A 12,653-nucleotide genomic window follows, 5' to 3' on the forward strand; every position below is an offset into this window, starting at 1 on the left:
AGACCATCTTTTTCCCTGGAAGAGGACATTCAGCCTTGCTGGGTAGTTCATTCTTGGCTGCATTCTAAGCTCTTTTGCCTTCCAGTATATTGTATTCCAAGCCCTAAGAGCTTCCAATGTAGTTGCTGCTAAGTCCTGTGTGATCCTGACTGAAGCTCCACGGTATTTGAATTGTGTCCTTCTGGCTGCTTGTAATATTTTCTCCTTGACTTGGGAGTTCTGGAACTTGGCTATGATATTCCTGGGGGTTGGTTTTTTGGGATCTCTTTCTCAGGGGGGGGGGGGAAATCAGTGGATTCTCTCCATTTCTATTTTGCCCTCTGCTTCTAGGATATCAGGGCAATTTTCCTGTAGTAATTCTTTGAAAATGATGTCAAGGCTCTTTTCCTGATCATGACTTTCAGGTATTCCAATAATTTTTAAATTATCTTTCCTAAGTCTGTTTTCCATATCAGTTGTTTTTTCAATGAGATATTTCACATTTTCTTCTAATTTTTCATTTTTTTAGTTTTGAAGTATTGATTCCTGATTTCTGGTAAATTCATCAGTCTCCCTGAATTCTATTCTTTGTCTGAAGGATTTGTTCTCCTCAGAGAGTTTTCTTATCTCTTTTCCAATCTGGACAATTTTGCTTTTTAAAGCATTCTTCTCCTCAATAACTTTTTGAACTGTTTTATCCATTTGACCTAAGCTGGTTTTTAGCATGCTATTTTCTTTAGCATTTTTTTTATTTCCTTGACTAGGCTGCTGACTTAATTTTCATGTTTTTCCTGCATCTCTCTCCTTTCTTTTCCCAGTTTTTCTTCCAACTCCCTCATTTGATTTTCAAAGTCTTTTTTGAGCTCTGTCATAGCCTAAGCCCAATTTCTATTTTTCTTGGAGTCTTTACATGCAGGAGCTTGTGCTTCCTCATCTTCAGACTGAGTATTTTGATCCTTCTTGGGCTCATTTGCAAAATATTTCTCAATGGTCTTCTTTCTGAGCTTGCTCATTTTCCCAGCCTAAGCCTGGTTTTGGGGTGCTTCCTGAGCTTTTGGAACACTCCCACAAGGGTCTCAGTGTGTGAAGCTCTGTCCTCCCTCCTGGTCTGTGAATGACCATAAGCGCCCCCCTCTGCCACGGGGCCGAAGTGGGGGGCCCCTGATGTTCTACAGGGGGTCCTAGACTGCAATCAGGATCTGAATGTGTTCAGAGCCCCAGAGTCCTGTTCCAGAGGCAGAGGACAGAGCTAGCAGTTTCTCTTCACTCCCAAAAAAGTTTTTTTAATATATATATATATATATATATACATATATATATTTGTTGAATGAAAAGTTAAGAAACACTGCTAATTAATGATAGTCACTGAATTAATCTCTCCTATAAATTAAGGAGACTTTACTCACCTAGTATATAATCTTAGCAAATCAATCTCTTTGTGCCTCAGTTTCCTTAATCTATGAAATGAGACCTTAGACTTCATGGCTGCTAAGATACTTTTCAGTTCTAAATCTATGAACCCATAAAAAGGAAACAGTGATAGATAAAATTGTATATCTCAGTGTGATGTACCAGAATAAAGGCCCCTTATTCTGGGTCAGGTTAATAATAAACCAGTTCAGTGATTCAGGCTCAAGAGTTAAATTGCAGGGGCCGCTAGGGGGCATAGTGGATAGAGCACTGGCCCTGGAGTCAGGAGGACCTGAGTTCAAATCTGACCTCAGACATTTAATAATTACCTAGCTGTGTGGCCTTGGGCAAGCCACTTAATCCCATTTGCCCTGCAAAAACCTAAAAAAAAAAAGAGTTAAATTGCAATAAGACCCTTATGAAAAATAAAATGCAATCAAAAACAACTTTACTGATAGATTAGAAGAAAGTTTCTAAAGGCAAAATCTATAAAAAAACACTCCTCATCTACTTACAGTATGTGAAAGCACTTCATAGCTTTTGATTGTCATTCAAATATAAAATAATATGATAGTCTAGGATCTTTTTATAATTTAGTAACAAAACAGTGAAACAAATTCTCTTTAGTTTAAAGAAGCCTAGACTGCCTTCAAGTTGGATTTCCTGGGAAGGAGGGGAAAAGGAGAGCCAAGTAGCAAGGACAAAAGGGAAGGGGAGAGTAGAAGATCCCAGGCTAAAGGGGCAAGAAGGAATGTGAATACAATTATCCAGGCATATCAGCTACTTCCCTGCTGCAACAGTCTTAGTACCCTACCCACATTCCTGGTATAATCACCCAGAGGCAACAACGAAGTAAGACTGAAGCTAATGATACAAACTAATGTTGCCCTTACTACACTGTTGCATTACAGATAGTTCTCTAATTTTCATTCGTATCCTATCAAGTTTCTCCTATTGCCTTCTTCTCACCCTTGTGGTACAGGGCACAAATTTCTTTTTAACTGCTCTTTGTAACTAGAAAGAGGAGCTGAAACCAATAAACTTTGGACTTTCAGCCTAAATTATACTCTTGTATCAGTTTCTTCTTATCACTCATAGCCTTTTCCTAGAGCAGGGCTATTGTGAAACAGAGAACAGCTGTCTTGCTGGAGAGATGTAAATATTATTCTCCTTGCAAGTTCTATGAAACTGAATTTACCAAATGAGAGACTTTCTGAACTGGTTTTCCTTTGCTCAGCTGTCACAGTAACCAAGAAGTGAGAGGAGGAAGCATCAACAAGATAGGAGTACTTTTTTGCAAAATCCAGCCATCTGATTATCAAATAATGAATAGAAAGAATGAGAAAAACTATATTCCCCTCTACCTTTCATCCATAGTTTCTCCTTCAGACAATTTCTTAAAGAGAAATTCTAAGATGATGCCATGATATAAAGAAATAGAATTTCTCTTATCTCAAAGATAGAATATTAACAGAAAACTAAGCATCTCAGGGATTTATGGGATTTATTTGGAAATTATGAGTCACAAATGTTTTGGTGACCCACATCTGGGCGTGACCATTAGGGATAAGTACCTTGGTTTCCATCAGAACCAGTCTTTTATGACATGCCACAAAACACCCCAAAGTGCTTTTTGAGGCACAATAGCCTAATACTCCTCAAATCTCTTCTCACCCTTAATAGATGAAGTCATTCATTCCACTATCAGAGCTCCACCAATTCATTCTTATAAGCATAGTGGGGGGGGGGGGTCACCCTTCATCTGCTTGATTGGAGTACTTCTTATGAAGTTAGGTAAATGTTTTGCACTTTTTTGTGGACATTTACTCTGGCCAAATGATAGTGAAAAGTATATTGGATTTAGAGACAGAGAATCTAGTTTCAAATTCTGCCAGTACTGCTATTGCCTTTCAATCTCAGGCAAGTCACGGGATCAGAGAACAGGATGTTTTAGTTGGAAGACATTTTTTTAAGTTTAGACATAATTCAGCCCAGCTTTCTCATCCTATAAATAAGGAAACCAAAAACCAGGAAGATTAGTGACATGCCCAAGATAACATAGTTCATAAATATCGGATTTAGAATTTGAACTCCTGACACTAAATGTAATGATTTTCCATTATAGAAGATCATGAGTTGTGTAGAAGGATCTTAACCTGGTGTACATGGATCTCAAAGGACTTTAATAGATAGATTTCAAGAAATCTATGAACATAGATGGCAAAATGATTATCTTTCTTTCAATATAATTGGTTCCTTTTGTAGTGGTCCATAGGTTTCAATAGATTAAAAAAGGATGCAAGATTCATCAAATGGTTAACAACCCTTAGAATAGAGAGAGAGAGAGAGAGAGAGAGAGAGAGAGAGAGAGAGAGGCAGGAAATCCATTTTATAAAAGATAGAATGCATGGGATCTGATGATCTGGGAAGGAGTTAATCAACTGTGAGTTGGGCAAGGCAAAAACTCATCAATCAATTGGCAAATACTTACTGAGTACCTATGTGAAAAAAGAAGGTATATTTCAGGGACAGCAAGTAGACCAGTTTGTCTGTAGCAGAGGGGTCTTAGAAAGAGTGCTAAAAGATAAAACTAGAGAAATCAGATAAAGAAGGTAAGGAGATTATATCATTGGAAGTTTCTGAGCAGGACAATATGTTTAAAGTAGTATATTGAAAAGATAAATTGGGCAGCAGTGTGCAGGATGGACTGAAAGAAGGTTGAGTATGGGAAGACCTGTCAGATTACAGTTATCAGGGAATGGAGTGTTTCAACTAGGGTAGCAGCAGAGTAGAGAATGGAAAGGCAGAAGAAGATGGGGCAGACATTTCAAAGGAAGAACCCATATGACTTAATTGCTAAGAATAGTAAGGGGGAAAAATGAGGGGTTTGTAGAGAAGGGTAGAATTACTAATTAATTTATGGATTTATAGGCAGGTACTCCCAGTTCTTTGGTACTTCCAGAAAAGACCACAATGGCAGTAGGGAGTAAGGCTTCAATTATACTTTATTAAGATACAGAGGATGCAAGGGTGAAAAAGCAAATTACAGACACTGTGACAAGGGGGAGATACAGAGACAAATGCTATGAGCACAGGGATGGAGATGGGGATGAGATGGTGGAGGAAGGCAGGCAGCATGGGGAAGATAGGGAAGGGGAAAAATCACAGAGAGTCTTTTATGTAACCTTGGATTAGGATTAGGAACATTAGTCATCATGGACCAGTGATAGAGGGAGAGAGGCAGGAGTTCAAGGTCTCATTTTTATAGGGTTTTGGTAGGGGACAGACTAACTCTTACTTGTATTGTTGAGATCAGTTCATTAATATATGCATACTTCAGCAAAATTTTAAAATATACATAATTATATCATCTCAAAGTTATCTGCAACATTTGATGTTCTGCTGCTTTTCCTGTAGATGATGAGCTTGGCTGAATTTTACAAAGGAACAAAAGACCTTGTCAGCCAAGCCTAGACAACTTATCCTGACTTAGCACATCATCTCAAGGTTGTGATTTTTTAGTTAATATTTGATATAGTTTGCAAATTAGGCTCCTTTAATATCTGAGATTATATATATATATATATATATATATATATATATGTATGTATATATGACTTTTAGGTTTCCCCTTGCAATCAATCTTCCTTTTTGCTTTTGCTACTTCATGATAGCTTATTTATATTATGTTATATTAAATATATTAAAATAAACTTATACTGACTTGGGTGAGAAGCAGGACTGTGTCAGGGGGCCCTGAATAAGATGCAATTTTAATATGTCAAAAATGACTCTGAGGTTTGTAGTCTGAGTGAACTACTTCTAAAAAATTGAGATTGATGTATAGGATCACCCAAATGCCAATGTCCAGCAGGCAAATAGAAATACAGGAATGGATTGTAGGTTCCCAGCTTGAGACACTGGTTTAGAAGTGATCTGCAAGGACTTCCAAACAAGTTCTCAATCTTCTGAGTCATGGATCCCCTTAGCAGTCTGTTAAAATATATGGCAAGTTCCTTCCAGGGCCTCCATTTTGGAGAGACACCTTTAGCAAATATGTTTCATTCCCCTCTCAACTTTACTTATGATTCTCTAGACTTCACTACCAAGTCCCCTCTTGGGTGTCCCTTTTCAGCTCCCTTTTAAGTGTTGTCTTCTACTAGAATGTAAATTACTTAACTACTGACCCTTTTTTTTGAATGTTTATACCAGCACCTATGAGGCAGACAAGCTAGCCTGAAGTAGTAAGGAACCCTGGAGAAGGGACAGGAAGTAGCAGCTGCCAGGCAGATCACCTTTCACCAGCACCTTGATCACATTTTCTTCTCAGACCCCAATGTGGATAGCTTAGGACCTTGACCTCAACAGCCTTAGGAATAACAATGTTCCTAGCCTGGTGCCTTCAGCAATTATCCTGAGAAGCAATGCCAGTGGAAATATAGCCTGGCAATGTCTCATGCATAGCCGGAGCAATCTGAAGACTCAAAAAAAAGAAGTTCTTGGCACCAAAGTCCTTAGATTGTTTTGACATAAAGGAAAAAGCATTACCATCTCCTTTACTGTGGAGCTCCAAAAACCATGGGCTGACTTGCAGCTAAAACCTCCTATATGTGGTCTTCTCCATTAGAATGTGAGCTTCCTGGGAGCAGGGACTGCCTATCTGTATCCCCAGTAAATAGCATAATGTTTTGTACATTGTAATTCTTAAATAAATGTATTATTCATTCATAACATGATTCCCATAGAAATAACGATTCTTCTGGAAGTTCTAGGCCTGCTGGCTATTATCCTGGGGCATGGTGTAGACTTCAGGCATCCTCTCCAAAAACTTATCAGTTTACATGATGTAGGTAAAAAGCTTTAAAAACCTTCAAGTACTAGCTAAATATAACCTGTTATTACTTAAACAGGGAGCCACACCTGGTCATTACTGTCAATTAATGTTGCCTGTGAATGGCAACAACAGACATCTGTTGCTCCTCCAAGCCCCATGATGCCTTCTGGATAGCATGAGTTTCAGGACTGCTTGGAGCCAGCAATTCCCTCATAATACTATTTATTTCCACAATTTTGCACAATTTGTCCCATACCTGTAATTTACTCCCTCCTCCCGTCTCCCTGTCCGAATTTCTGGTTTTCCTTCAAAGCTTAACTTAACTTCATGAGACCTCCTATCCTGATCACTCAATTGCTGGTGACTCCCCATCCCAGAGATTTTTTTTTGTCTTAGTATTTTGATTTTATTTATAGATTTATACACTCCCCCCCCCCCCCATAGAATGGCAGTACCTTGAGGGCAGGGACTGTTTCCATTTTTATCTTTGCATCCTTAGCTTCCAGTGGTGTATTCAATCATTTTTTTCAGCCCTGTGGGACTCTCCATGACCCCATTTGGGGTTTTCTTGGCAAAGATGCTAGCGCTCTAATGCCAGTATCTCAAGCTGGGAACCTACAATCCATTCCTGTATTTATATTTGCCTGCTGGACATTGGCATTTGGGTGATCCTACACAACATTTAATGCTCTACCTCCTGGACCCTTTGACCTCCTCCCTACCCCGGTGGCTATTTTACCTAATGTCATGTTCTCTAGGAAATTTTAGTATCAAACGCTGCCATAGGGAATAGACTGTAGATTAAACCCAGTTCTTTCCCCTCTCTACCTCCTACTTCTTTTCTGTCTCTCCTGTCTTTCTAAAAATCACCTGAGGAGGAATCCATTGTACAGTCTTCTAAAGAACCTTGTCAAAGAAAAATGCTGAAATTCAGCCTTGGAGCAAGTAATAGGAGCTTTCAGACTCCTCTCCTGTACCCCTCCACTCCCACTTCTCTAATCCCTAGAGGGTAGCCTGTGGCTAGCCTTGTTATCATTTTATCCTGCTGGCTACAGAATACTTTTTCAAGGTGACTTGAGAATCTGTCCTATCAGCTAAACTATTCAGGCCCCTATAGGAATTTGATGATTTTTTAGAGGCCTGTGATCCTTTAGTACACATAAATTCAAATACATAGCATTTTTAGACAACACAAACATGGATGCTTTCAACTACAGGAACTTGAAAATCAAACCCTTTGAAGATAAGGCTGTGTGTGTGTATGTGCAGTTAAGTATGTGAAGGCTTGGCCTTCTTGCATCTGATATCCAGAAATACTTTTTTTTTTAAACAAATGCTCAAATCTATTCTATTTTGCAAACAAAATTTCCTGGCACCAGTAAAAAGATCTGAGTGCTTAATCTAAGCATGTAAGAGATACTGCTGATAGGAAGAGATTTCCTACCTTTGGATTAACTCTCCAGGGTATCTTTAATTCAATGCCATGAATATTGATGGGATAGCCTCAGGGCATCTGGTTTTGTTTGAAGCACTAAGATTGAGCTGCTGGGAAAAGATGAGGAACTCTCCTCCCTATGACAACTGGATTTGTCCCTTCTTCTCCCAACCCCTCCCCATATGCCCCAAATTTGTGCAGAAAGTGCAAGAAATTTTTCAGAGTTTAATTGAGGTTCCTCCAGCTATCCTAATATAGTTGTGTTAATACCTAATAAAAAACAAGAAACACACAGTATTTTGTATTCGAGGCTTACTGCCCTTCTGAAGACTATATGGAGGCTACATGGACTCGACTCTCATTTATACAGATGGCTGATCTATTTGGTGGACTATCCACTTCATATTTTAAATTCCATATGGTTTTTCTCTAACCACAGGCATGCTGCAATGTCATCCATCCATTGCTCAGTGAGTTCAGCAAAAGCAAACTAATTTCAATTAAGGGCAGGCTTGTATAGTAAGAGGAATTTATCTTCAATCTCCCTAAGGTCCTTACCCTCCATGAAGAGGCAATGGAAATAGCCCTGGGTGAAGAGTTAGGAAAATTGGAATTCAAATCTAGCCTCAGACATTTATTAGCTATGTGATCATGGACAAATCACTTAGCCTCTATCTGCCTCCTTTTCTTCAATTATGTTATTGTTGTTGAGTCATTTCAGTTGAGTTTGACTCTTTGTGACCCCATTTAAGGATGTTCTTGGCAAAGATACTGTAGCAGTATGCCATTTCTTTCTTTGGCTCATTTTACAGATGAGGAAACTGAGGTAATCAGGATTACTTACCCAGGTTCACATAGCTAGTAAATGTCAGGTTGTATTTGAACCAATGAGGATGAGTCTTCCTGCCCAGTATTCTCTCTGTTACCTTTCTTCAGTTGTAAAATGGAACTATGGCACCAACCTTCCAGGTTATTGTGAAGATCAAATGAGATAATATTTGTAAAGGGCTTACACTTTAGACTGGGTGTGGACTAATGGATAGGATGCTAAGGCTTGGGGTCATGAAGGCCTGGGCTGGAGTATGACCTTAGACACCAAATGTGTGACCCTGAGAAAATCACTTAACTTCTACTGAGCCTCATTTTCTTTATCTGTAAAATGAAGGGTTTGGACTTTTTTTTGGTGAGGTAGTTGGGGTTAAGTGACTTGTCCAGGGTCACACAGCCAGTAAGTATCAAGTGTCTGAGGCAGATTTGAACTCAGGTTGTTCTGATGTAGTAAACTCTTAATAAATGCTTGTTGCCTTCTTTTGTTCCCCTACTCCATTTCCCTTGCATATTTCACCCATAACCAATAAAAGTTCTGATATTATTCACTTTTATTTTAGTCTGAATTTAATCCAGAAATTATTTATTAATTTATTAGATTTCTGCCTGGGGTGATTCTCTCTAAAAGGAGAAACAATTGTTAAATTTTCAGCATGTGTCTTCCATACCTCACAAATTTCTCAATAGCTACCAATCAGGTCTTGATTTAAGAAAGTGTTAATAGTGCGGAAGCTTAACAGTGTATGTACATACTATTCCCCCCCCACCCCAAGAGATTAAACATTTAACACTATATTCCTGTTTATAGATTGTAATCCTTGCTACTAAGTAAATCCACAGCTAATGGATTGCTTGGGCTCAGGAGTTCTGAGTTACAGCAAAGTTAAAGCTAATATAATATCTACACCAAGTCTGATAGCCTTCCCCACCTCTCTCCCCAGAGCCATGTTGAACTTCTTTTGCAGTTAGGTGTTAAAGCAGATAAAGTACTAGACCCAAAGTCAGTAAAACCTGAGTTTTAATCTTACCCCCAGAAACTTACTACCTCTGTGATCCTAGATAAGTCACTTAATCCTGTCTGCCCCAGTATCCACAACTGTAAAAATGTGGATCATAACACTCACCTCCCAGAGTTGTTTTGTGCTATGCAGATCAAAATGAGATATGTATAAAGCACCAAGTACAATACAGTGTCATTATTCAATGATTCAATTTGTCCAAATCTTCATGACTCTGGGGACCATAGTATGCCAGGCCTTTATGTTAGACATCTTCAGACCTGAGGGGTTCATGTTCAGATATCATCTCATTTTAATACTACCCATGGAGTTTTCTTGTTAAAGATACTGGAGTAATTTACGATTTCCTCCTCCAGAAGATCACTTTTTGTCAGAACTCTCCCAAGGCCCAACAATGTTGGGTAACTCTATTCAAGCCCTGGTGAGACAGAAAGATCCAGTCCCTCAAAATGAACACAAATATAAATAAACAAATACTTAAATACATAAACAGACAACTGAATGAATGAAATGATTATATACAAGGAATTGTGCTGCAATAGGAACCAGGACAGTGATCTGATCTGATCTGTACTATGAAAATTATTTCGGTATCTATGACAAGACAAGTTTGAAGGGGGGGTGGAACTAAAAGCTAGAAGACTAATTAGAAGACAATTAGAATGATCTGAGAGACATGAAGAATCCTGAAATAAGTTGGTAATCATGTGAATAGGAAGGAAATAAGTAAGAGATGTGGAGATAGAATTTTTTTAATTTATTTTTTTCTAAAGAACATAAATCTATTATCTCTTTCTCCTACTTCTTCCCCTCCCTGACAATTAAGAAAAAAAGAAAAACAAAACCCTTGTTAAAAATTCATAGTTAACTGAAACAAAGGGAAGTAGAAAATGAGAAGGAGCAATTGATTGGCATGCAGGGAGGGGAATGAGGAAGAGTAGAGAATGAAAGATGAGCTTGAAGGTGATTTCCAGTGAATAAGTTTAAGTAAATATATTAAATGTCATGGATATTTATATGTTAAGCTTTAAGGGATTAAAAAATTTGTCAAAGAAATTTCAAGCACTAGCAAAATTGGAGAGAGTCATAGATCTGGAGGTCTCACTCGAAAAACCTTCCAAGTAGCCCTCAAATGAACCTACATCCTAAAGTTAAAAGCCAGCTCTGAGTCTGACCAAACCTAAATAGGCATAGGATAGACACTAAACCTGTGATTTCACTGAATTGGATCTCTTAAGAAATCTTACCCAGCATATTTGATGCTTAGAGCAGATAAATTTTTAATATCACTTTTCCTCTAAGTAAGAAAATGATTTTCCATAATTGTGATGAAATGAAATGAAAAATAGTAATTGTCAAAAATGAAATATAAACAATGAAAATTTTATTCTCTTCAAATTTACATATATAATCATGCTAGTTAAAAATATGAAAATAAAATATTATAGTAAAAATGAAAAAATAATAGATTATTTAAATTATATTAATATTTTTAATGGAAAATTTTAGCTTCATATTGATTTGTCAAATAATGAATATTAGCAATTCTAGAGCCTTAATTTCTGCAAACTTGTCAATGACCATCAAAATTGATCTTCTCATATTTATATTCAATAGATAATACTACCAGATTTGTCTATCTACCTTTGTTCATAGTGCCAGAAGAATTGTTTTTAATTCATTTGAATTTTAAAAAGTTTCTTTCACATGAAGCAACAGATACAAATTGCTAAGGATAAATTTGGCAGAGATTCATTAAAAATGCCATTTTATAAGAAAATTTGAATAAAACCCCAATGTCTTGTGCAAAAGGTACAATGTGCAAAAGGCACAGTCTAGGCAACTACTAAATCTGATCACTGATAAAATGTTTTATTTTCTTGATGCATTTTTTTAGTTTCAAAATAATTAAAAGATGCGGGGGTCCAGCCTCTGCAGGGTCCTTGGAACCTGACAGGAGGGATAGAGTCAGCGAAATGAGTTGAGTCAACAAGTGGGTAAAGGCAGGAGCAGGTTGACTGACTGTCAGCTGCTTGGATTTATTTTTATAGTTTTAGAATCATGTATGTTTCAAGCAAGCAAGCTGAGATCATTTCCTTGGTTACAAGAGTGTACAATTTTCATCATCAATCATATAGTTCATATGGCTACAAGTTTTTATCATGTGATTACAAGTTTAAGTAATAATCATGTAGTTAATTGATTTCTTATTCCTACTCAGACCATGATGACCTTAACCTGTCTGTTACCTTATTTATTACTACATTGTATAATTGTTAATTCATTTGAAGTTATTAATTAAACAGTTCTTTTAATGGAAAGTTTTTTATATTTTTTGTGTAGGTAATGTTTTTAGATATACTTCCTTAACAATCTATAGTGAGGGTCTTTATGCTTGTCCACCCATCCGTTAACTCTTACAATAACCAATTTTTCTTTCAGGCCTTGTTGGTAGAAACCACAGTTTCTGTGGCTTTTTTATTCTTTCCCATGAAACTAAGGCTGCTGGAGTTCACATATTGGTCACCTATACTAACTATTGTCTCACCATCTTTTTCATATATTCCTGTGTATGGTAAGGGGGAAAAACTATTAATTTCCCTGGAATTCTATCTGATCCATCTTGTATCTGTTTTCCCTGTATATATTCAGACATCTCCTTGGAATTCCCAGTGTTGGGTTTTCCAGAGATTTCATAATGTTGAAGCCTTTTGTATACCTCAGAGAGAGGCAGTCCTGTTAAATTTGGACAGAGTTTACAATCTGTTTTATTCAAGGAATTTTTCTGAAATCCTTCCTTTATAGTCATTCCAGTAGTAGGGTGAGTAAATATTGTAATCAATAATAAACCTATAAATATTGGTATGCATGAAATCCATATATATATATATATATATATATATATATATATATATATATATATATGAAGGAAATGTTCCATCAGGCAGTGTGACTGCCTTGAGTCTTTTTGCTGCGACTGTGTCAAACAGCTTAGAAACCCTGGCTCCCAACAAAAAAAGAATTAATTTCCATTTTAAAAGGATTCTCCAAATTCAGAAAAATATTTGCTATAAAAAGAAAATTTACCTTTATCAAACAAAAAAATTATTTTTCTTAATTCTTACTTTTCCCTGTTTTAATTTTAAAC

The sequence above is a fragment of the Macrotis lagotis genome, chromosome 4, assembly GCF_037893015.1.
Source record: "Macrotis lagotis isolate mMagLag1 chromosome 4, bilby.v1.9.chrom.fasta, whole genome shotgun sequence".
Classification (NCBI taxonomy): Eukaryota; Metazoa; Chordata; class Mammalia; order Peramelemorphia; family Peramelidae; genus Macrotis; species Macrotis lagotis.